A 24564-nucleotide genomic window follows, 5' to 3' on the forward strand; every position below is an offset into this window, starting at 1 on the left:
GCTATGTAATTCATATTTTAACAGGATCACTCTGACTGCTGTGTTGGAGTAACCTGAAGACAGGCAAGGGAGGGAGCAGGTAGACCAGTTGGGCTATTACAACAATCCAGACAAACGTTGATGGTGGCTGTGACCAGGGTGGTAGCAATAGGGGTGGTGAGACATGGTTAAGTTCTGGATCTATTGTGAGGGAACTACATATAGGCCTTGCCAGTGTGGGGAATAAAATAAAACTATGTACAGGTGTGAGACCAGGTTTTTGGCCTACACAGCCATTATTTGAGATGGATAAAACTATTGGAGGTGCTTGGTTTTACACATGTTAAAATTGAGATGCCAGTTAGACATCTGCATCCGTCAGAGTTCTGTAGAAATAGATGGCACACTCAATAAAATTAGAAGGAAAGTTTCAACAAAGGAATAATTTACAAAGGTGTAGGGAAAGCACTGTGATAGTACAGTGTGGGGAGGGCAGGTAACAGCAGAGATGCTACCACCCCTAGTTAGTAGAACTCTGAAGGAGAGATCCTGGAGAGCAGTCTACGTTGAGAGGATGCATCGCATGTGGCCAGGAGATCTAGCCAGTGACAGTGACTCCACAGGGAGAGAGACGGGAGTAAATACTCTGGTCTTGAACTCTTTCTCCTCCATTCTCCTGCCAGGGCTTCCCATAGCTTAGCCTACTGGAGGCCAGAAGGCAGGGGAAGCTTGTGACTGTCACCATGTAGATCAGCCCCTAGGGCAGAACAAGGAGGAGAAAGTTGGAGGGTGACTTGACTAGCAAATGGAAGAGACCCAGCTTAGTGTGCACCACGAAGTATCAAGTGGATGATTGGATAAATGCATCTGGGGTTCAGGATCCAGGTCTGGAGTGGAGGTACACAGTTGAGCGATGCCATCCTAGAGGTGATATTTAAAAGTCATAAGAATGCATGAGGTGACCAAGGCAGTTATTAGCCAGAAAAGTACTGAGTCCTGGGCACCACGGTGTCTGGAGGTTAGGAGATGAGAAGGAACCGGGGCAGGAGCTTGAGCATTAAGGGCAGAAGGGAAAGCCAGGAGACCAGGGCATCTTCCAGTGTTTCTGGAGGGAGAGAGGGGTCTGTGTCAAATGCAGCTAATGACAACCAGGAATTGACAGTTAAACAACATGAGGCTACTAGTGATCTTGACTGGAGCAGTTTTGCTGGAGTGCTGGGATAAATTTTTTATTGGATTTAAAAGGAATATTGGAGGAGAGACATTTGAGAGTGTAAGCACAAATGACTTCATTTTAAGTTTTATTATAAAGGGAAGGAGAGTCATGTGGACTCGTGGGGAAAGTGGGTTAAAGCATATTTTTTAAAGATGGCAGAAGTAGCTGCGTGCTTACTTGTTGATAGATCCAGAAAAGATGGAAAAAATAATTGGGGGTGAAGTGAGAATTGCTGGTTTTATATTCTGAGGTACACATGAAGTGTTGGAGTTTATTGTACAGGTAGAGGGATTGCCCATTGCTCGGCGTTTGGACGGATTTTCACCTGTAGTCAGAGAAAAGGCAGAATGATATGGTAGGAGGGTGAATGTGATTGGGACTTGAGGAAGTTCTCTTCTAATTGCTTCTCTTTTTTTAGTGAAAAAAAGAAAGCTGGGCATGAGGGCCAGGGAGAAGGAGAAATAGAAGGTAAGAAATAGTTGTCCAAGGAATGGGAGAGTGCACGAAGTAGGAGAGGATGGCATGGCTGCTGGGTGGTAACAGAGGGCCCCTGGAGGTCAGTGTTCAGAATTTGAGGTGAGAGCAGGTGTTCTTTCCCTCATTCACTTTCTGCTGTGTGGGTGCGCATAGAGGGGCTGCTGACCTCCTTGCAGGGGCGTGAGTTGGAAAGGTAGGAAGTGGTGGCTGTAAAGTCCAATGCTTGTAGTTGAAGTTTGGTGAGGGCCAGTTTGTAGGTGTTAGTAATGATACATCTTAGTGTACAAACGTGACTGGCTCTGAGCTGTGTGGGGAACTTGGCCTGTGGGAGTTGGCTGAGCATTTTTCTTTGCTGTTCTTGGTTTCTTCTCTGAACTGTCTGCACACATTCTTTGACCATTTGATTTGTTTCTTACTGACTTACAGATACTTTTAATGTATTCTTGATACTTACCTTTTGATGTTTATAATTACAAATTTTTTCTCATATGAGATTTACTTTTACTTTGTGATGGTGACTTTTGGTGCATTGTTTTACATTTTAATGTAATTGACTTCATCTTTGTATCTTATGGTTTATGCTGTTTTATGTCTTGTTTGAGAAATCTATTTTTCCTTCAAGATCATGAAGATGTTTTATTAAAAGTTCAAATTTTGTTTTCTGAAGTTTGTTAAATTTCATTGGTTGCTATATTATTTTCACTATCATTTTATTTTTAAAAAACACCTTATTGAGGTATGATTGACATGCAAGAGGTTCAAGGTTGTACAAATTGATGAGTTTTGGGATAAGTATACCTACACCACTATTGAGGCCATAGCATATCCATCACCTCCCAGAGCTTTCTCCTGCCACCTTTGTCATTATTTTGTGTGTGTGCGCATGTGTGATAAGACCACATAGAATAAAATCTACCTTTGTAGCAAATTTTAAGTATATAATATGGTATTGTTAACTATAGGCACAATGTCAGTAGATCTCTGGAACTTACATACCTTGATAACTGAAACTTTCATACCTTGATAACTGAAACTTTCATATCCACTTTATAAATATTAGTGAAGTAAGATGGCATAATTACTCTACTTTGCATTTCAGTCTTTTAAAGAGTATATAACATTTTGGATTCAGTTTTCTATTTTTCTTTATTAGTATATAATTTTTTTAAAGAAGTACAAAAGTAACCAAAGTTAGAAGTGACTTAATCAGTATTGAGCATTTTGATTGTTAATATTAGACTTTAAGTTCAGCTATGACGTTACAGTCTTTCCTGTGTCAGTGTTGTTTAATATAAGGAGCACAGGCCTCTACACTGAACAGATCTGGACTTGAATGCTGTTCTGTTGTGTCTGTCCAACCTCATGCAATACTGTTTCTCTCAATAGGAAATGCAAGAATAGAAAGAAGTGCTTGATTTGATATGTCGGCATCTTATCTGAAATTTCCCATTGATTTTAGTTCTATTTTAAATATAACCATGGTGCCTAGATTCAGAATTTACCCGAATTATTTTGTTGAAAGCTTAATTAACTGTATTTAGTAAAGTCAAATAAAGTACAATTTTTTCCTTGAATGTTAGACATATAACAATGGTTGCCAACAGAATTTAGCAATGGTGGCCAATAGAATTTATATATTCTCATTTTTCTGAGAAATTAAAAATTCTTCTTGGGTATAATGTAACTGATTATTAAGTATTTATTGAATAACCAGTGGTGGTGGTCTGAGTCGTTGAGCATTTAGAAGTCAGCAGTTTTAGATTAAATCATAAAATAAAGCCTTTTCCTATTTCTCCCACTTTGCCCTCTGTCGTTGCTCACCTGTTTTCCTCCCCATTCTCCGTGTCTGCCACGTGCCGTGAAGGATGACCATGTTACTGCAATGTGTTATTCAGACGTGGTTCCTCAGGCAAGGCTCTGTGCTTTGAACTGTTCTTAATACATTATTTTTTATTCCAGAATTAGCTATGCTGAGCATACACTTCTGGTCCAATTCTTAAATGCCATTTTGAAGGCAGACCGTTTGTTGAAAATACATCTAGCTCAGTGTGTTGTTTTCCTCTTAGTAGGATTTCTGTTGTAAAAGTGAATCTTTGCAGAGCAATAATACATTTAAAGAGTAAATTTCTACTGTACACATTGTTGGTGTATATGTATATTGGTATGTTCACTTTGGAAAATAGTTTGTCATTTTCCAGTAAAGTTGAGGACCCAGCACTTCCACCCTTGGAAGGCACCCTAGGAAATTCTAGCACATGTGCACCAGAGACATGTGCACAAATGTTCATAGCAGTGTTTCAGAAGAGCCACAGATGGAAGCAACTCAAATGCCCATTATCGGTGGAATAAATACATAGATAAGTAGATGAACCTCTCAAACATAATGTGAAGTAAAAAAAGAACCCTGCATACGCACACAATTCGTCAGTGGAATTCTATTTTATGTAAAGTTCAAACTCTAGAAAAAAGTAAACTATGCTATTTAGAGAGTCCTACTTAAATGGTAAGATGAAAATAAAGGAAGTGATTATTTAAAAAATCAGGGTTGTGGTCACCTAGTGGAGAGGTGAGGGGTAACAATTTGGGAGCGGCAGAGTGCAATGCTGAGGGGGGATGGAGAGACTTCTGTGATATTGGAAGTATTCTAATTCTTGATCTGGCTGTGGGTTACTTATGTCTATTTAATAATTCTTTAAATTGTGTATGAGTATATGCAATATATTATTTATTTACATATCTTCATACAAGGAAAAAAATCTAAAAATGATAGAATTTTAGTTACCATTGCAGACCATGGGAAACATTTTTGGAGAGGTGGTCCTCACAGCACCCTCCAGCGCCCTCCCCGTGCAGCTGTGGCCTGCTCCGCTTGAGGTTCTGGCCACGGGCAGTGCCGGCGTGTGCTTCTAAGTGGGTGATGTGGAAAGGGGGCTAGTTTGTTTGAAGTCATACTTCTCCTGGTAGGACTGGGTGTCTTCAGATGTCTTTTTTAGGACTCTTTCTGTAAACTTCTGAAACATAATTATGCCTTCATCTTTTCTTTTTAAACAGTGTTCTTGCAATTCTAAGTTACATTTCACAAGCTTTGAGAATGGTGTCATGCTCTCACTTAACATACAGGCATAAAATATTAGATTTTAAAGCAATTTTTCCACCCCCTACTTTTATTTTAAATGATGAGCCATTGAATTAATGCCATATGCTTTATCTGTTTCTTTCAAGATATCACAGATGACCAGAGTTAGAAAAATGTTTACAGCATGAGCAGAATGCACTGGAGCAATATTGAACATAATTATGTAAAAAAAAGTCTGTAAGCTCTGTTTAAGCGGAACAAATAAATATGAAATAATTAGACTGGTTTGGTCAGCAGAGTTGTCTGTGCATAATTTTATTTATCTTCTTCAATGTAATTTTATGAAAAGTTACTTTTGGGAGGGAGATTTTAATATAATGGCTTTTTTTTTGGTGGGGGGGGAGGCTTGTGTACGTTTGCCAGAAATTAAACTGAAAGGGAGAAGAAAGCATGTCAGTCTAGCAGCTTCTACTTTTAAATTAAACTCTGGACCTTTTTTTCCAATGAAGCAGCAGGATAGTTGTAGTGCCCTCATTGAATCAGTTCATATTTTTCTCTCTTTAAGTGGTAAATATTTTATTAGTTTTACTGGTATATTCTCATATTATAAAGACGATTTAATGGCAGAACCTTCTTTTGACATTGAAGCATTTACAATAACACAAACAGAGCTCTTCATTAAAAACTCTTTATTTGGGTAACAACAAAAAATAGGTTAAACCACACAAAAGTCTTTCCTATCTTGAAGCTGGACATTGAAGGGGCCTAATTTGCTTTTCCTTCTTTTTTTTTCAAAATTCCCTGAGATAAAATAGATAGACATGTGTTTGCTAAACTATGGGCGCCCTGCACCGTTTGTGCTTTCTGTTGTCCTGAGGCAGGTTCTTCGTCTGTTACTACTGGCCCAGCTGCACCATTTTCATTGTGAGCATCGTCAGTATTGCCTTTCTTTCTCCTGCCCTGAAACGGTACTTTTCCCTTAACAGACCCAGCCCTGGCAGCTTTAATTCCTTTTCCTTTTTGTCTGTGACCTTTTTGATTTCCATTTGTGAAGGGATTCTTGTGGGTCCTTGGGGATTTTTTCAGTGCTGCCCTTTCTACCTCTCCTGGGCCGGCCTACATCTCTTCTGTATTCCTTAATTGTAGGTTGCCGTTGCTGGCTTCCTCCTCCGCCTCTAGTGCTTCTCTAGCTTTTTCTTTAAATAGAATCATTTCCTCTTTTGTTTTTCTGATCAGATCTATCCATTTTATTCTCCCATGATTTGAGAAAAGGAAGTGTGGATCTTCTCTACAGGTCTGATCATCTAAGTCACCCCCAAATTTCAGTAAACATCCAAGCTTCTCTTCTAGAGTTTTCATTTCAGCATCTCCAGTAATTGTTTTTCTTCATTAGCTCTTAATTTAGCTTACAGTTTCTTTTGCTTCTTCATTCTTTTTGTTTTTGTAAAGTGATCTTCCTTGAAGAGTATTAGAAGGCATGTGTGTTTATGCTTTTGGGCAGGTGTTTTTCGGAACTTTTTGCAAATTCAGTACTATCAGACACTGCAGATATGGAGCCCTTAAATGCTTTGTGTAATGTTTTTTTTCTCATTTGGAGGTTTTGTACTTGCCCTTTATCTTCTCATCTTTCTTCTATTTCACCAAGGGTTGTACCAAGTGGGAAGCCTTTCACATAAATGGATCTGTTTTTGCATATTTAAAAAATATTTATTAGTCATTAGAAAGACCTTTTATATTCATGAGTGAGAGGTTTGCATGGAGAGCTTCTGGTTTTTAGCTTTATCTTCATTTATGTCCATGAGATTCGTCTTTGATTTTCTTAATGCTTCTATTAAAAACTCTTAGGCAGTTTAACATGTTGAATTTTATTATCTCCAGAGGTAGCTAGCTGTTGTCCAGTTTGATCTGTTCCTTTAAAATCTGTCTCATGCCAGATTAGTCACCAAAATAATACTTGTTTGATGACAGGTTCTGGTCCCTATGGAGCCATTGTTTTCACTATCACCATTTTCATTTTAAACAAGTGAGAAAAGCTGTTCAGTTGCAGAATATCTTGCATGTGTATCCAGTTAACACTGAGTGACAGTGTGGCCCAGTATTTATTATTTTAAACTTTTTATTTTCTAATACTTTTAAGATTTTTCTGAAGAGTTGAAAAGATACAGAGAATTCCCATATACCCTTCACCTAGAGTGTCCTTTTTCTGTCCAAATTAGGATACATCCTACTGTCCTTTAATTTGTGACAGTTTCTCAGTCTTTTCTGATCTTGACACTGTTGAAGGATAGTGAGTGGTTAGGTATTTTGTAGGATGTTCCTCAATTTGGCTTTTTCTGATATTTTCTCATGATTGGTCTGAGGCTATGGATTTTGGGGGAGAACACCACTGAGATGCCTTTCTTGTTTGATCTTATCAGTGGACACTTGATACCAACATGACATTACTGATAATGTTAACTTTGATCACCTGGTTAAGATGGTATCTGTCAGGTTTCTCCATTGTAAAGTTACTTCCAATTACCTGTTCACACTCATAGGGATGGGAATTAAGCTTGACCTACTAGAGGGAAGGGTATTGAGGAATTTGTGGGCATATGTTAAAATAATGACGATGAGTAATAAGTACCTTGGGGGAAGTATTTTGAGGTGATGCAAATTCTTTGATTCTTCTTAAAGGCTCAGGGAAACCAGTTCTCTCAGAATGAGTCAGAGAATTCATCAGATGAAAGGTCAAATTGTGGATGAATGGATAAAGAAGTGGTGCATATTACAACTATACAATTGATTATGACTCAGCCATTGAAAAGAATGAAATCTTACCATCTGAAACACTATGGGTGGACCTAGAGGGTATTGTGCTGAGCAAAATAAGCCAGTCAGAGAAGGACAAATGTCAGATGATTTCACTTATATGTGGAATCTAAAAAACAAAATAAATGCATAAGCAGAACAGAAACACTCATAGACAGACAGTGAAGTGGACCAGTGGTTGCTAGAGGGGAAAGAGGATTAGGGGAATGGGTGAAAAAGGTGAAGGGATTAAGAAGTACAAACTGGTAGTTAAAGAATAGTCATGGTGTTGTAAAGTACAGTATAGGGAATATAGTCAATAATATTGTAATAACTGTGGTATCACCTGGGTACCAAATTTATTAGGTGATCACTTCATAAGTTATATAAATGTCTAATCATGGGGTTATACACCTGAAATGAATACATTTTATGACAACTGTAATTGAAAAATAATTTAAAAAGAAAAAAAGTCAAATTGTGTTGACTAAATACTTGACCTTTTTGTTTAAGCTTTACTGCAGAGCTCTCTATATTATAAATGGTGCTAATGGTGCTGTTCTTGTGTTATTGATTCTTCTTTCAGTTTTTTTGAAGAGTGGAATTATTTACATTAACTGAATGGGGTTAATGACTGTACATTTGAGAAACAAGGTAAAACATCAGTAATTGATTTTAATTTATCCCTCATGAATCAGTTACAAAATGCTTATTTTATCTCTTAGTTTTTGTGGCTACCAAGTAAGAAGCTATATATACAGGGGTTGGCAAAAGTAGGTTTACAGCTGTTTGTAGAGAAAAATAACTAAATAATAATACAAATTGAACCTGCTTTTGCCCATCCCTGCATATATATATGTACAAGTATATATATGTGTATATATATGTGTGCATAGACATATATATGCTTACCTATATACATATATTGATTTTATTTTTTCTGAGTTTTTTATATCTTTTTTTATTATTGTTCTATTACAGTTGTCTCAATTTTTCCCCCATCGCTCTCCCATGTGCTGCTTCCCCCACTCCCACACCACTTCCCACTCCCACAGTCAGTCCCCACTCTGTTGTCCATGTCCATGTGTCATTTACACTAGTTCCTTGACTAGACCCGTCCCGTTCTTTCCCCTCTTCTCCCCCACCCCCCTTCCCTCTGGTCAATGTCAGTCTATTACTTGTTTCCGTATATGCATATATTGATATTATTAGCTACATTCCAAATGACTTGTATCACATGTCTGTAGTCCATTGGTCAGAAAATCTGTAGTGTTGTGCTTCTTTTTTTTAAGTATATTTTATTGATTATGTTGTTACAGTAGCCCAATTTTTTCCCTTTGTTCCCCTCTGCCCAGAACCCCACTTCCCTCCAGCAATCCCACCCCCCCTTAGTTCATGTCCATGGGTCATGCATATAGGTTCTTTGACTTCACCCTTTCCTTTATTATTCTTAACTTCCCCCTGTCTATTTTGTACCAATTATGCTTCTTAATCCCTGCACCATTTTCCCATTTCTCTCCCTTCCCCATCCCAGCTGATAACCCTCCAAATGATCCCCATACCTATGATACCGTTCCTATTCTGGTTTGCTTAGTGGAATTTTGTTTTTATTTTTTATATTCAGTTAATGATAGTTGTGAGTTTGTCATTTTAATGTTCATAATTTTGATCTTTTTCTTAGGTAAGTCCTTTTGACATTTCATATAATAATAGCATGGTGATGATGAACCCCTTTAGCTTTACCTTGTCTGGAAAGCACTTTATCTGCCCTTCCATTCTAACTGATAGCTTTGCTGGATAGAGTAATCTTGGTTGTAGGTCCTTGCTTTTCATCACATTGAATACTTCTTACCAGTTTCTTCTTGCCTGCAAAGTGTCTTTTGAGAAATCAGCTGACAGTCTTATAGGCACCCTTTTGTAGGTAATTCTCTTCTTTTTCTCTTGCTGCTTTTAAGATTCTCTCTTTATCTTTCACCTTTGGCGTTTTAATGATGATGTGTCTTGGTGTTGTCCTCTTTGGGTCTAGCTTGTTTGGGACTCTCTGTGCTTCCTGAACTTGTATATCTATTTCCTTTGCCACATTTGGAGAGTTTTCATTCATTATTTTCTCACATAAGGTTTCAATTTTTTGCTTTTCCTCTTTTCCTTTTGGTACCCCTATGGTTTGGATGTTGGCATGTTTCAAGTTGTCCCAGAGGTTCCTAAGCCTCTCCTCATTTTTTTCAATTCTTGTTTGCTCATTCTGTACTGATTGACTGTTTTTTTTCTTATGTTCCAAATCATTGATTTGAACCCCAGTTTCCTTCCCTTCACCATTGGTTTTGTGTGGATTTTCCTTTGTTTCACTTAGCATAGCCTTTATTTCTTCCCTTATGCATTTGCCATACTTAAGCATATCTGTCAAGCCTGTGAGCATCTTTGTCACCAGTGTCTTGAACTCTTCATCTGTGAGGTTGGCTATCTCCTCATCGCTTAGTTCTCCCACTGGAGATCCATTCCCCCTTTTGGGCCATACTTATCTGTCTCCTCATCTTGACAGGCTCCTGTGTTTATTTACCTCTGTGTCTTAGGTAGAGCTGTCGCTCCGGTTAACGTTGTAAGGGGTGGAGCCTTAGGTATTCATCAGTACTGGGTGACCGGTTTCACCACGTTGTGGCACTGTTTGTGGGGGAGGGGTCTGAGAGGGAACAATGCCTCTTGCTCAGCACTCACTCCTTTGCCAGACACCACTCCCACTTTGTATGGGCCTGGCGCCTCTCTAGCTGTTGTCCTAGCTGTCGTTCCCAGAGTGGGTGGGTCTGTGGATGTTCTAGGACCGTGGGGGCCCTTTAAACAAGTGGATTCTGCTGAAAGAGCAGCAGTTTCTTCCTCCACCCCAACCCCCACTGGTTTGCACAGTCAAAGCAATGAGGCTCTGTTTTCCCCAGCACTGGGACCGTGAGCTGTGTGGTCTTTTCTGGGGCTGAGAATGTTCCCAGGTGTTTCTCCCGACTTTTAAAATGTGTGACTGCGCCTTCCACCAGCCTGCCGCTGCTGCCAGCACTACACTGAGCCCTCTCTGCCCAGTCTCCACCCCTCCTGCCTGTCTGGATGAGTATTTCTTCTTTATATCTTTGTTTGTTGGACTTCCATGCAGCTTGATTTTCTGGAACTTCTGGTTGTCTCTAATTTTCAGGTAGTTGTATTCCTTCTTAGTTGTGGAGGGAGACACAGCATGTCTGTCTAGGTCTCCATCTTGGCCGAAAGTCTTACAGCTTTTTTTTCTAATGTGTTTCTTTATGTAAGAGACAGTTATGGTGTCTGTGGAATCAGGATTGCGGTCTTCTAAAAATTACCCCACAGGAGTTGACAGATGAAGAGAAGAGGCATGTTTCAGCGAGTCAGCGGTCATCCCAGCACATACCAACTATTTGGCTGAAGTTTGGGATAGTTCTAGTGTAGCCATTATTGTCCCAGGGGTGTTATCCACATAGGGGCTGGTCCAGAGAGAGAATGTGGTTAATGTGTTTTTAGATTCCTAAGGGGAAAAGCATGATGTAACTATGCCTTACTGCTGTTCTCAGCAGCTCCATAATCTAAATGTATTTTGTTCAGATATTTTGATTTAGTAAGTGGAAATCTAGTGTAATAGTATTACAGTGTCAGATATAGGGAAGGATTTCTAGCATTTAAAAAAATTATAATGTCCTGGTTGGTGTGGCTCAGTGTGCTGAGCACTGGCTGGAGAACCAGAGGGTCACTGGTTTGATTCCCTGTTAGGGCAAATACTTGGGTTGTGGGCCAGGTCCCCAGTAGGGGGCACATAAGAGGCAACCACACATTGATGTTTCTCTCCCCCTCTTTCTCCCTCCCTTTCCCTCTCAAAAAATAAAATAAAATCTTTAAAATAATTAAATAAATAAATAAATAAATAGATAAATTGTAAGGTCTTAAAAAAATATACGATCAAGATTTTGCAGTGGTGGTTTAATAGCAGTCAAATTGATTTTGACTACTGTACTGAGATCAGGCCCCTTAACCATATATTATTGCTTTGTTCCAGAAGAGATTTTTAGTAATGAGCTATTGTCAGAAATATTTTCTCCCTCTCCCCTTCTTTTTTTTGCAGAGGACAGCATTTTTAATTCTTGGAGTCATTAGAGTAGGGTTTGGGTGAGGAGGGATGTGGGTTGGGAGAGGGAGTGGTCTTGCAGGGATTTGCAATGGAGGAGGCACCATTGTTGTGATATGTATTGGAGCCAACTTCTGTAGTAGGCTGAACAGCAATACCTACCTTAATTTTGGTTGGAGGGGGTAGTTGAGGTGTAGGCATAAGTAAATGTGTTAAAATAGTTCTTATTTATAGAGCACCTGGCTGGTTATTTGGTACATTATGTACAGTATTTTATGTAATCAAGATAACTCTGCAGGGTCAGTATTGGACCATTTTATAGATGAGGTAAATTAAACTCAAGGAAGTTAGATGGCTTGCCTAATGTCACATAATTACTATGTGATAGAACTGTAGTATGATTCCCTATTTGTCGGATTCCAAAATCCACTACTATTCTTTACACTGAACTGTTGCCTTCTACAGAATGCTTACAGTTGGTTGTGCACTAATAGGCTCTTTGTGTGTATTATATAGAAAATAAGCCATTAAAATGGCTTGGAATAGTCATTGCACCCCCACCCCCTATAGTAGAAACAAAACAAAACAAAACAAACTTTTGTCTACTTTGAAAAAATTATCTCTGTTGGATAGTTTGGTGCCTTTTGACCTGGCTATGACAATGGGAACATTTCTTACTTGTACTTGTTTCACTTACACTGAAAAATATGGAAAACAAAATATGGATTTATTTCAACTCTCTGACTTGTGTTATTATGACAGTTACTCAGGAACTCTAATATGGAAATAAGTTTTTCTTCACTGCTGATAATTATTAACTCAAGTAAAAAGGCAATTATGTGTTAAACTGTGTATGCTGTATGTGCAAATGAAATTCATAAGCTTCATGTTAGGAGAATTGATAAGGTATCACCATGGTTAATATTTTCCATATAACCGCAAAGATTTCTTACTTAGATATTCTCTTCCCATGATTTTGAGAGAAAATCAAAAAAGATTGCTGCCAGGGCTTGGAGGAGTCTTGGAAAAAGTTGTGATTGTAATATTCATACATAAATTCAGTTTAACTTAAGTGGACCATTGGACATTTTTGCAGCTTAATCATCCTTAATTTTTTAAATTTTATTTCTCACCTGAGGATATGTTTATTAATTTTAGAGAAAGAGGAAGGGTGGTGGGGAAGAGAGACAGAGAGAGAGAAGGAGAGAGAGAGAAACACTTATGTGAGAAACATTGATTGGCTGCCTCCTGTTCATGCCTTAACTGGGGATCAAACCCACAACCCAGGTATGTGCCATGACCAGGAATCGAACCTGCAATCTTTTGGTGTATGGGATGATGCTCCAACAACTGAGCCATGCTACCAGGGTTGATGATCCCTATTTTAAAGTGAGAGAATACTTATTTGCAAAGTGTTTCTGAATCCTAGGTTAATCTTTTTTAGTTTTGATTGGAGGCTGGAGTGATGTCATTTTTAGGGTAGGCTAGTTTTAACTATATATAAGAGCTATATTTTTTCAAGTCAGAATGGTATTGCAAGCTGGTAATGCTTTAATTTGTATATGGTGTAAATGGGATTTGGTATTTAGCTAAGGTACTTGTCTATACCTATCCTTAGGGCAGGAAGTAATTTGGGGGCTCTCTGTTGTACAGCTGATAATGATAAATGGACCAAATTTGGGGCAAGTTTTATCTTTAGATCTCCACCTCTTTTTTCCTCTGTGGTGCTCCCTTTTCTTTCCCATTTAGGTACTTGACTACCTATTTTTGTGCCAAGGCTTTTATGCATTCATTTATGCATTGATTGCTCTCAAGCTATCTTTCCCAGGAAACCCACACATGTATATTTAATATTCATACTTTATGCTCATACTGTATATGGCCAGTAGGCCTCAACTGGAGAAATCGGAGGGAGTGTTGCCCGAGAAGCAGTCTGTTTGGAGTGTTCAGGACTGGGACTATACTAGGGCACCCTTATATAAGTAAAGTGAAATCATTTTAGAGCAGGCTGCTCAGCGAGGTCTTGTCAAATTAAGACATTCCCAGTGCACTGGTATTTGAGTATTTGAAAGGTATGCTGCTAAGAAAGATATTATTAATAATATCTGGGTTGTGTAGAAGTGCACATGTCTGTCAGCTATACAGTGTAATTTCTAAATAAAAATTTGCTGCTCCTGATGTAACTTTAAAATAATGTGTCTTCAGCTCTATGTATTTGATTTTCTTGTACCTAATCACCACAGGACCTGGTTGCGGTGAGTCATAGTAGTTTACAGTGGAATCATTTAATAAGATAGAATACCTTAAATCTTCTCCCTTGTTATTCTTATGCCTTTTTCTTTAAAACTTAAAATCATAATGAGAAAGTGAGTTGTTTCTTGTTTTGAAACCGAGAAAACAGAGGATTAAGAACTATCATTGCATAATGAATTCATAGCTAGAACAAGTTAGTGTTCACTTGAATGGTTTCTTCAAATAGCAGTCTTCAGTCATTGCCCCTATTTCAATAACCAGCAGCTGGCTTAGAAAAATATACAGCCACATATTAATTGCTTTTTTCTCGACCACATAAGGTCCCTATTGCTCCTTTGCAAGTGCCCATTAAGATTCCCAAGGGTGCCAAACTACTCTTAGTTGAGTGAAGTTGGTGTATTTTGAATTTTTGGTGTCTTTTCCCTCATTCTTCAAGGAGCATCCTAGAATGTACACTTTGAAACACAAAAATCTCAGATATCATTTGGTTCATATCTTTAACTTTTCAGATGGGCTAACTGAGACTTACATAAGTTGGGGTTTAACCTAAGGCTGTATAAATATTTCTTGGCGATGAATTGCTCAGATAAGTATCTTTTCTGTAGGTTCATAGACAGTGTGGTCTCTAGATCATACCAGTAGACACCCCACTGAATTCCAGCTTTTATTTTGGAGAGGAATTTGAGTTGATTCCTTTGGGGTAAACTATTAGCAGATTGGTATATAGAAAGGAAGTAGAGATCATTTCAGAATTAAAAATTAGAAATATTCTTTCCTAAACAGATTCATATAAGATGAGAAAGAAGCCTGGAGTAGCACAGAAGCCGAAAGGTCCTATCTATCATCTGTTTTTGATCGATCTTGTTCTAATACCTCTATTTGTGCCCGACATGGACACATATCTCTTTCTTCTGTCTATTTTCTTCATTTGTTTTTGTTAGACTTGGGATTCAGGTTATTACTCACTGGTTTCCATGTTTGTAATTTATATTTTTCTAATGTTTCTTGGGCGTGGGAACCATTGAAAGAGCAAAAACTGAGGCTGATTTATATTTTTATCAGACCCTTCAGGAACCAATTTAACTTTCATTTGGTAGTTTTTTTACAATTTTTAAAGGTACTTCTTTTCCCTTTTTTAGAATCCTTTGAGAGACCTCCTCTGTCCACATATACGTACCATAGTAGAGTACCACACTATAGTACCACAACAGATTCAAAGGGTGCTCAGGAAATATAATGCAAGAGTACCACTTTGTTTAGATGGTCAATCTGCAGTGGTTCTCTGCCTACAGAGAGAGGCTCTCTCATTGTCTGCTCTGATCCCCATGTTTTTCTGGACCAGTTTATTTGTGGTTTTATACAGGGGGAGTGAATTTTGAAATGATCTTTCCGTTATAAACCTTGCTGCTTTAACTGGGGGAATTAACTTACCCGAAGATCATATTTTTGGAAGATCGTATTTTAGAGTATAATGGAGAACCTGTGATTCTCTCTTTGTGGAAATAGAGTTTTAAGGTTCAGAGTTTCACAGACGTAGATATAGGGATGTAATGAAAAGAAAAATATGTATGGACCATCCATGCATATTTTCAAAGTGCCCTTGAGGGAGAGAGAACACATGAATGGTGTGAGGCGAAGCCGTTGGGTTGGCATACAGCAGCCTGACTTTAAGTTTGCCATCCTAGCCTCCTAACGAGACAGAATGTGAATGTATGAAATTGGAATTTATTGTGATGTGCAGTGTTTTATGTCCTTGTGAATAAAGGCAAGGGTAATGTGGAGGAGGGTTTGCTTGACTCTGTCCCATCTTCAGCATTTGTTGAAGTGTTGATCAGGTGATCTTTCTATGGTAGCAATGAATGAGAAATGCTATATTTCAAGATGAGAGGATTGCAGCTTACTCTCAATTGTTAACCTGAAGGCAAGCTTCTCTGTCTCACTGTGAGAAGGCCAGCTGTGTTTATTGTTGTGGTTTTTGTTTATTTTGTGTTTAAAAGGGAATGGTGGATTTTCTGACTGTCAGAGTGAGGAGATGTACATTTCAACTTCTTTGGTACTGACTTGAGGCAAGAACACACACACACACGCATGCACGCACGCGTGCACGCGCGCCAAGATATTAACCTTGCTATAACTCGTTTGTGTCTTTGTGACCACAAGTTTAGGCATCTCTTTTCTCTATAAGAAATCACTGTTGAGAATTGGTTTCCTTCCCAAGGGACCCTGTAATGTTGATTATTTTCCTTCTATCCAGGATGTCACTACATCACAGGAAGCTGACACGGGGGAAGAGAAAAGAAACTAGCTTGTGTGATTCTAGGACATTTGTCTAGGACATTTGTTTCCAAAGTTCAGCTGGGCGTCTGAGATAGGAAATGTACAATAAATGTATTCATTAAATCTTTGTCTCTTATCTTGGTATTTATGTTTATTTAAAGTATTTGTAATGGAGATAGTTGTATATTATGGTTACAAAAGGCCCCTCTCTTGATTAAGATATAAATTATAACTAGCTCCTAAAACACGCTTATCTCAGGTATTGCCTTCTGGAGTTTTTCTTCCCAGACCTATTTATGGAGAGATGATGAAAAAGTACCTGATGCAAAAGTAGCAAAAATTGTTATTTGCTAAAGCTAGGTGGTATTGTACATGGGTGTTTGTCATGTTTGAAATAATTCATAATAAAATAGTTTAAAGTAAATAGAATCTCAGATTATAGTTCAAAAGATTTTAAAGCATTTTAGGGGGAAAATACATTGCTCATTTGAGAGATTGGGTTCAAAATAGGAATCATTTGAGATTTTGCAATAATAGATATGAGACTTTCTTAGTACACAGGAAATAATGCTGGATATGATCAATGAATGGAAATGAATAACTTATTACATAATCATAATAATATTATATAATAAATTATAACAATTATATCACATATGTGAAACATGTTTTTTGGGAGGCAGAAATGATATTTCCTCTTGAAAAACAAGCTTGCTTTTCTTCAGTATATTCTGCTAGATGTAAAACTTAATTCTATGTGGTTTGTAGTTTAAATACTTAAGCTCTATCTCACTGTCAAAGTCAAGTTAGAGTCCACAAACCTGGAATTAACTGAAGACAACTAAAATGTTTGGCATAATGTTATAGGTGAAAAAATATGAAAAGGGAAGTTTTGTGGTATTTTCACAATTGAATTCTGTTGATTTCTTATACTGAATTCTGACTCATTATAACAAATTCTCACTGTTTAATTTCCTTGCCTTTTTGATTGCAAATGATGTAATTTTTGAGATTTTGTTAATTTTACTTACTTCTGGGATATTCTAATGCAAATTATAGGTGTTTAGTCCTTGTTTACCAACTTGTAATTTATTTGAGTTCTGTCTTGGTTGCTTGATCATTATTGAGACAACAGAATAATTGAGTAATACTTTGCATGTCTACACCATACTGTTTTGTAACCTGTGCCCTCTAGGACCAGCAAAAACTGTTGCTTCACATAACTCGTTCCAGGAATTTTAGATTATTTGATAGTGTCTATATGGAATCAAATGTATATGTTAAAATGCAAAAGAATACCTTTGTGTGTCCTCTAGGTGACCGAACAGTTACAACAAATATATGCCTTAGGAGCCAGAACAAGAAGTGTGGGCAGGGGAGAGCGAGGAGAGATGGGGTGAGCAGGGGACCTTCTAGGTAACCAGGCTCTATGCTTTCCATTTCAGCCCAGCCAGGGTAGATCTGCTTTTATATGCTCTACATATCTTGATGTTTTATCTAAGTTCTTGTTTGAAAGAATGTATACTGCTAAAAAAAATGATGGGATGTCAAAAAACCTTGAATTGTGCACACCAACATTAAATCCTAGATTTCTGTGGGGACTTAATATACTCATCTATGCACATGCCCTGAGCATCTCTAAAGACCGTAGTGGACTCCATCCCAAAACACATGCTGGTGAATTCTAGAGTGAATGCTGGCCCTGCTTCAATTCTCTTCTTACCTGAATTTCTATCAGAGGATGAGGTATAGCATGAGCTTTAGTCTTTGTCCTTGTTTTGAAAGAGGTCACCACTGTTGGCATAGATTTAAAGGATAAATCTGACACCGTGGCTCTGAAACTCAGAAAGGAGATTTGACTTACCGACCTGCAGAGATTCATTCCTCACACAGAGAGGGAGAGGGCAAAGAATAACTGTAAGATTTTTAAGTCTCACTTACCCACTCTCAGTTTTGAGTAGGAAGCTGATTGTAGTAACACTTCAATTTCTCTTGCAAAATGCTTATCCAAATTCTCCTGTAATCACTTTTTAATAGGGCTGATTTAGATCCTTTTGGACTATTGATGAAGTTCTAGATCATAATGTTATGGCAAATGTGATTTCCCATGTCAAATACAGCAAATAAGGGATAAATATGCTATCTGTATTTGTACACTTCATAATGTTATATAACATACTTAACAGATTTGATATCTTTGTAGCCATATTTCAGTATGACTGCCCCAGAACATTCTCCACATTGGAACTTTTCTGCACTTGTTCTGTTTGTTCATTACTAGTGAATTGAAGCTGAGGTCTATTTTAGTATCACTATTCTTCTGCTTCGGCCTGCGAGCTAAGTGTCGCTGGTTCGATCTTCCAGTCAGGGCACATCAGAGAAGGAAAACTCTGACTCCAAAAAACCTCCGCTGCCTTGCGGCATACCTCTTCAGGGGAAAGGCTAAGGGAGTAAACCCCGACAGAAAATCCGGAGCCGGAGTCCCTAAGGCGGTTCGACGTTGTAGTCAACACCGGCAACTCCTGCGGCGCACCTGAAACCAAGCTGTATTGACTCCGTCTTTCCCTTGGACCCTTCAGCTGCGAAGAGAGGGGGGGGTCTGCTGCATGGGCAACAGCAGACCCTCCATATCACCCTGCCCAGGCTCTGTAGCTTCAGCTCCACTGGAGAGGACACTCCAGTGTCATCGCAAGATGTCGATTCAACACGGGAGGAGACAGATACCGTGTCACTCCCGAGTCGGACTGCACAGCCATTCTCGGCGGTGCAGATAGACTCTTAAGAAGCTACACCATCGTCTCTCGAGACGGATGGCTGCCGACGATTCTTCTGCTTATTGGTGGGGTTGCACTTGAGAATGTCTTAAGGTGCATTTTCACATTCATATGACACATCTGTTGGTTAACTAGTCCTGAGTTTACCTGGGGAATAGACAATTAATGAGGTGTGGTCCTCATTCTTGAGGCCCTCACCCATGAGGATGTGGAGGTTGGTAGATAAGATAAGTGTATAAATAGGTTTCTAATGCAGTTTAACAAGGTGTCATAAAGGAGGTGTGATCAAAGTGCTATGGAAGTTCCTATGCATGAAAAACTCTTCTGTAGGTCCTGCTACAGGTTACCCAGGAATGACTGCATTCAGGGACTGTGTCCTTGCAACACATGTGAAGGAAGACATGCAGCTCAAGATGGATAAAATATTGGGGTAGCCCATGTTATGGACTAAGCCTGTAGATTTAGATTAAGTACCCCCCAGCGTATTTACATTATTTACATTATTGCACCAAGAAAATTCAGTAGACAGCTGGAGATACTGGGATAACTGAACTGGAAACTGTCTTTGACCTTTGCTACCCGAAGAGCACATTATACATTCATTTAATGATAATCAATGAACAGGAAGCCCATGGATACTGATGACAAAGTATGGCCTCAAACTGTGGTTCTATAGAAGTGGTTATGTTTTCTGATTCGTCTGCATTCTTGAGTTATTTCACTGATACCTCTAATTCCATGTGAAAAAATGGGGTTTGGCTGGATCTTCAAACAACTGTTGAAAAATAAAGTGGTAGTATTTAACCAGTACATAAGACTGGAAAAATGCTTTAAGAATTCTTTCCCATATCATTGTTTCAAGCAAACTGTGTAATTAGGTAACAAGACTTCAGCTTGGCTTGTAGTTATTCATGGAGTTATTATTCTTTTTTTATAATCATCTGTGTAGGTTGTGAGCCTAAGAGGCTAAAACACAAATGACCAATGTTGTGAATTGAGGCTATTGCAACTAATCAAAGGATAAGCTGCACCTGTGCTCTCTGTGGAAGGCTCAGTAGTTCTTGTCCTTTGCAGCTAGAGCTGCATAAAGATGATAAAAAGAGGAGAGACAGTGCACATCATGTATGTTTGTAAGAGGAGCTTTAATTTTGTCTCCTTTGTTGCACTCTCACTCCCAAATTATTTGTTATTTTTTGAAAATTTTGGTTGAAGACATTTGTTGAACACAGTAATTTTGCTTATTAAAGAGATTCCTCCTCTTTTATAAATTCATATTTTCTTAAAGGATGTTCACCAGCTTTCTCCCTGCCCCAATTTTATAATGTTTTATGTGCCACATACTAATTGATCCATGTAATGGGATCAACTTCGTACTCTGTTTAGGAGTCTCTTTCTTACTCAGAGAGGTTCTTCCCCATTTCCAGCGTGTGGATGATTTTCTGTTTCCTGAGTAGCATCCATGGTACTGTTTGAACCAAGGTGATACTTTGCACCTATTCCTTAGTTCTCTAGGTTTCTCTTCTGTTATTGTCTGGTAGCTTGCTGGTACGATCCTCACTCCCATTTTATCATCATCTGTGAATTTTATTAATGTGATGTTTACTGCCTCTTTTAAATTATTAATGAAGAAAACTGTGAAATGGTACTTTTATCTTTAATAGTGGGCGCTGTAGAAGTGTCAACTGCAATGAAAGCATCTTTCTCTAATTCAGTGCCTGTCACACATCTCTCTAGTGTCCCTGTGATATGACTTGAAATGATAGGGCTCACATCTCTTTTGCAGCTAGTTCACACTGAAAGGATATAATCATCTGTTTGCTATCACAGCCACTTCCCCAGCTACCCATTGTGAGGTCACCAACCGAAGATTATTCTTAGTGGGAAGAAGCTGGAGAGGAGATGAATCTCCATGATAAACCATCATTCTAATTTAAAACTGGTTAATTCACAAACAAAAATAACCATAATAAGGAACAAATATACCAGCTGGTTGACAGATCCTGTTGAATTAAGCTTGAAAAACTTTTCCATTATACTGGAATAAAAGAAAGTCTTTCAAAACTTTAAGGAAAATTTGAAAATCATAGTAATGCAGATATCAGTAAATATTTCTTTATTGAATTTAAAAGTATTATGTAGTGTGTCAGTCATTTTAAATTAAATGTTAATACTTAAATATGAATTTTGGGTATATATCTAATTTTATATACAAACTCTGTTCAGACAAAGAGAGCACATGAATCTAAAAGAAGTCAACAGGGACACTAAATGGAAATAGTTTATTCTGACTTGAATACCTACTTTTATTTTCATGGTTTAAATAAAAAGTTTATAGCTTTTGGATGATTTAAAATGTGTAGAATCTTAAGGATATAGTAATAAATATCATTGAAAGGATAAGGTAGCCAAAATATTTGCTCCATTTCTGTGAAGAACCCAATGATACACAATCCTGTCACTTTTATAATGTAATACTTTTATATAAGATATGCATACAATTCATTTTAAATTATAAAAACAATTAGGAAATCATTGACTACTTGCCAAAAACATTAAAAAATTTTTACATTGCTAAATCTATTAACATAGGGAAAAACTCCCATAAATCAATCAAATCTTCAGATACTAGCGTAAAATTCCTTACCCATTTGTACACATGAGATTTTAAGCAATTTTCAGCTTCTTAACACATCATTAAAAAGTTATCTAGTTGATAAGCGTTAGTTAATATTTTTATTTTTTACCAAAATGAAGAGGAAAATGCAGACTATTCCACATAACTGTAGTGTTTTTAAAGTTATTTTAAAACTTCAATAATCATTATTCAGAATAGACTATTATAGAGAAAAACCTTGATTTAGATAGGAAAGAAAATGAAGACTCTTTAGGACTGAGGTTGACCAAAACCAAAGGGGAGGAGAGTCATATCAGTTTGCCTATCCATTGTCATTAGGAAATAAGTTGTAGAAGCAAAGTCCCCAAAGTGGTGGGACATGAGTCTCTGTGTACATTACAATGAATAAATAAAATTCAGAAAACTTCAGAAATATAATTTTATACCCCTGTCTGTTCTATTCATTGGAAACAAATTGAGCATAATATTATTAACCTCATATTTTTGCCCAAGTTAATTAATTCTTCCATTATGAGGTGAAGTATTGATTAATATTTTTCACTTACAAAGCATGTCAGTTTACAGAATATATATCATAATAAGTGGGGAAAGATGAAAGGAATTCATAAGGGTTCACGTAAATCTCAATGTAAGTAAAAAGGAATACTTTACTTTTAGTGAGGGCTGGTAATACATAGTAACTATTTTGAAATTTCTTAATAAATAAACATTTTTCTCTGCAACAGATTGGTACATTCCACTGTCACTGCTTGTATTTAAATTGCTGCTTCCCTTTGGTACTGGAAAATGATGGGTGAATTTCTGTAATGAATTCAGATGCAAAAGACTTATGATATTTAAGGTTATTAATAGATTGCCTTGAAAAGAATGACGGGATCATGTAATTCACTCTATGAAAATTTGAGAAAAGGAAAGAATTCCATGAAATGGAAGAGAATAATTTCACGTTACTGTTTTTTACATAAATACTGAATAATTTCTTCTGATACATTTCCTTGTTTTGTCCTATCTCTATAGTTAGGTATGATTTGCTTTTGTTTCCCTTATCTCCTGTCTTCTAAGATAATAGAAATATATTATTTGCTTAGGGCTTCTTTATGAAAAGATTAAGCTTTGAACTTTTCCTATTGAAGTTATATGGAAACTAATATGGTTGAATGTTGGCTAAAAATCTATGTAGGAAATTAAAACTCTGAAAATCCTCTGTGTGTGTGTGTGTGTGTGTGTGTGTGTGTGTGTGTGTGTGTTGAAGTCTCTTTAAAGGGTGATTTCTAGGGAATTTCTAAAAGGCACTGTACCCTTTAAAATTATTTGAAGGCTTTAGTAGTTCTTTGCATTTTACAGTTTGGACCATTAATCTGAAATAAAGCTGTTAAAATACCAGACACCTTTTTGTTCTGTTGTTAAATCAGAAAAATGTGCTTACTTCATCTCTTATAAAAATATACCTAATATCTTCAGGGTAAATTAACCCCATTCTACTTAAGGATTCTACCTAGTTTACTAGAGATTATTTTTCTTTAGTGTGAATGAGAGTGACATCACAGCTTTTTTTTTTTTGTCATGATAAAAATCAGTCATTGAGCTTTGTTCTTTGGCATTAATAGAAGTCATATAAAAATGCATTAATTTTTTCTTGTTTTACCAAGTGCCCTGGGAAGCAAATTTCATTTGAGTATGTTCTGTTAATAGCATCTGTGAATGGCTCTTGTGCCCCATTCAGGGCTCTCTCCATGCATTTTTTCAAGCTATTCAATGACACAAAATTGGGATTTAAAAAATGAAGACAAAGATGGGACAAATCCAGTGAAAACTGAATGGGATTATTTTAGTCTTTTATCATCTAGTTACATAGCATTAGTAAAAAACAAGACTTTACCTCAGAAGGCTTAAGTCTGCACAAAGCTTAACGGAGGATTGCATGAAATTGAAATCTCCTGGCTCATTCACAGCATCAGCAGGGTTAGTTTCCTAGTCAAGATATAAATTAATTGTACAAAATTAAATCTTACCTGGTAGCAGTGGTTCCTTTGATGCTCAGTAATTTGAACTCTGGCTGAAAATAGTGAGCTTTAATACCTGAAGTGCCTTCTCTACTTCCCTTTCGTGTTTTCTTTGCCACTGTGTCTTTCTTGCAGTGTCTCTGTATCTGTATTCCTGGTAGTCCTGCAGCTTTAGTTAGGACAGCGTGCAGCAGATGAAGATTCCATTTGGTTAGGATTATAGTAGAGAGGTTGAGTTTAGCCTTGATCTGATAACAGCAGTTGATCTGGCCACAGACAACTTGAGTGTTCAGAACTTACTAAAAATTCATTGAGTGTTTCATCAATGAGAAATCCTGGTTCTTTCTATAGACGTTTTGCTTCCTGGAAAAGTTCTGTCCATATTTCAGAATTACACACACTCAAATCAAGTTGCTTAAGAACTTGACTGGAAACATGGATGTTCTCTCTCACATTTCTTCTTTTTTCCTTTACCAACTTTTCAGTCCATTTATTTCCTTCCTGTAGAGGAGGAAGGGATTTCTTCTTCGGTCCTCATGTTTCTGTAAGGCGTAGTTCTGGTACACTGTTTTTGAATAGAGAGGGAAAAATCCAAAAGGAAGTACAGCCTTATCGTATCTCTGGACAGGAGTATACTTGGCATGAATGAAGAGCTGATATGAGCTCTTCAAACCCGACAGCACACTGATGGGATGACGCTTTCATACATAATCAACCCATTAATTACGTCCCCTGATGGGCAGCAGTATGCCCTGAAAGGAAGCAAGGAAGGAGCAGATGATCACATTTGGTTCGATAGGTGCTGTCTGAGCAGCTTGTCATTGAGAAGTGAATCCAGGAAAAGCTGCAGCTTTGGAATGTGATCAGGTGGAATGGGCTGGAGTTGTTTTGGCAGACAGTTAAGTGCCTTGTCTTGGGAGGAAGAGGAGAGCTGAGCACAGACTTAGCTGGAATAAGGTTCCAAAATGCTTTT

General features: G+C 37.6%; 1 protein-coding gene and 1 pseudogene across 1 annotated transcript in view; one reads left to right on the forward strand and one right to left on the reverse strand.

The window, feature by feature from the left end:
* AVEN (apoptosis and caspase activation inhibitor) overlaps positions 1-24564 on the forward strand; it is a 186838-nt gene that overhangs the window by 51813 nt on the left and 110461 nt on the right. The window lies entirely within an intron of this gene.
* LOC150016218 (lupus La protein homolog pseudogene) lies at positions 5514-6763 on the reverse strand (annotated as a pseudogene).

This window comes from Furipterus horrens, unplaced genomic scaffold (genome assembly GCF_987537825.1).
Source record: "Furipterus horrens unplaced genomic scaffold, mFurHor1.1.pri manual_scaffold_3, whole genome shotgun sequence".
NCBI lineage: Eukaryota > Metazoa > Chordata > Mammalia > Chiroptera > Furipteridae > Furipterus > Furipterus horrens.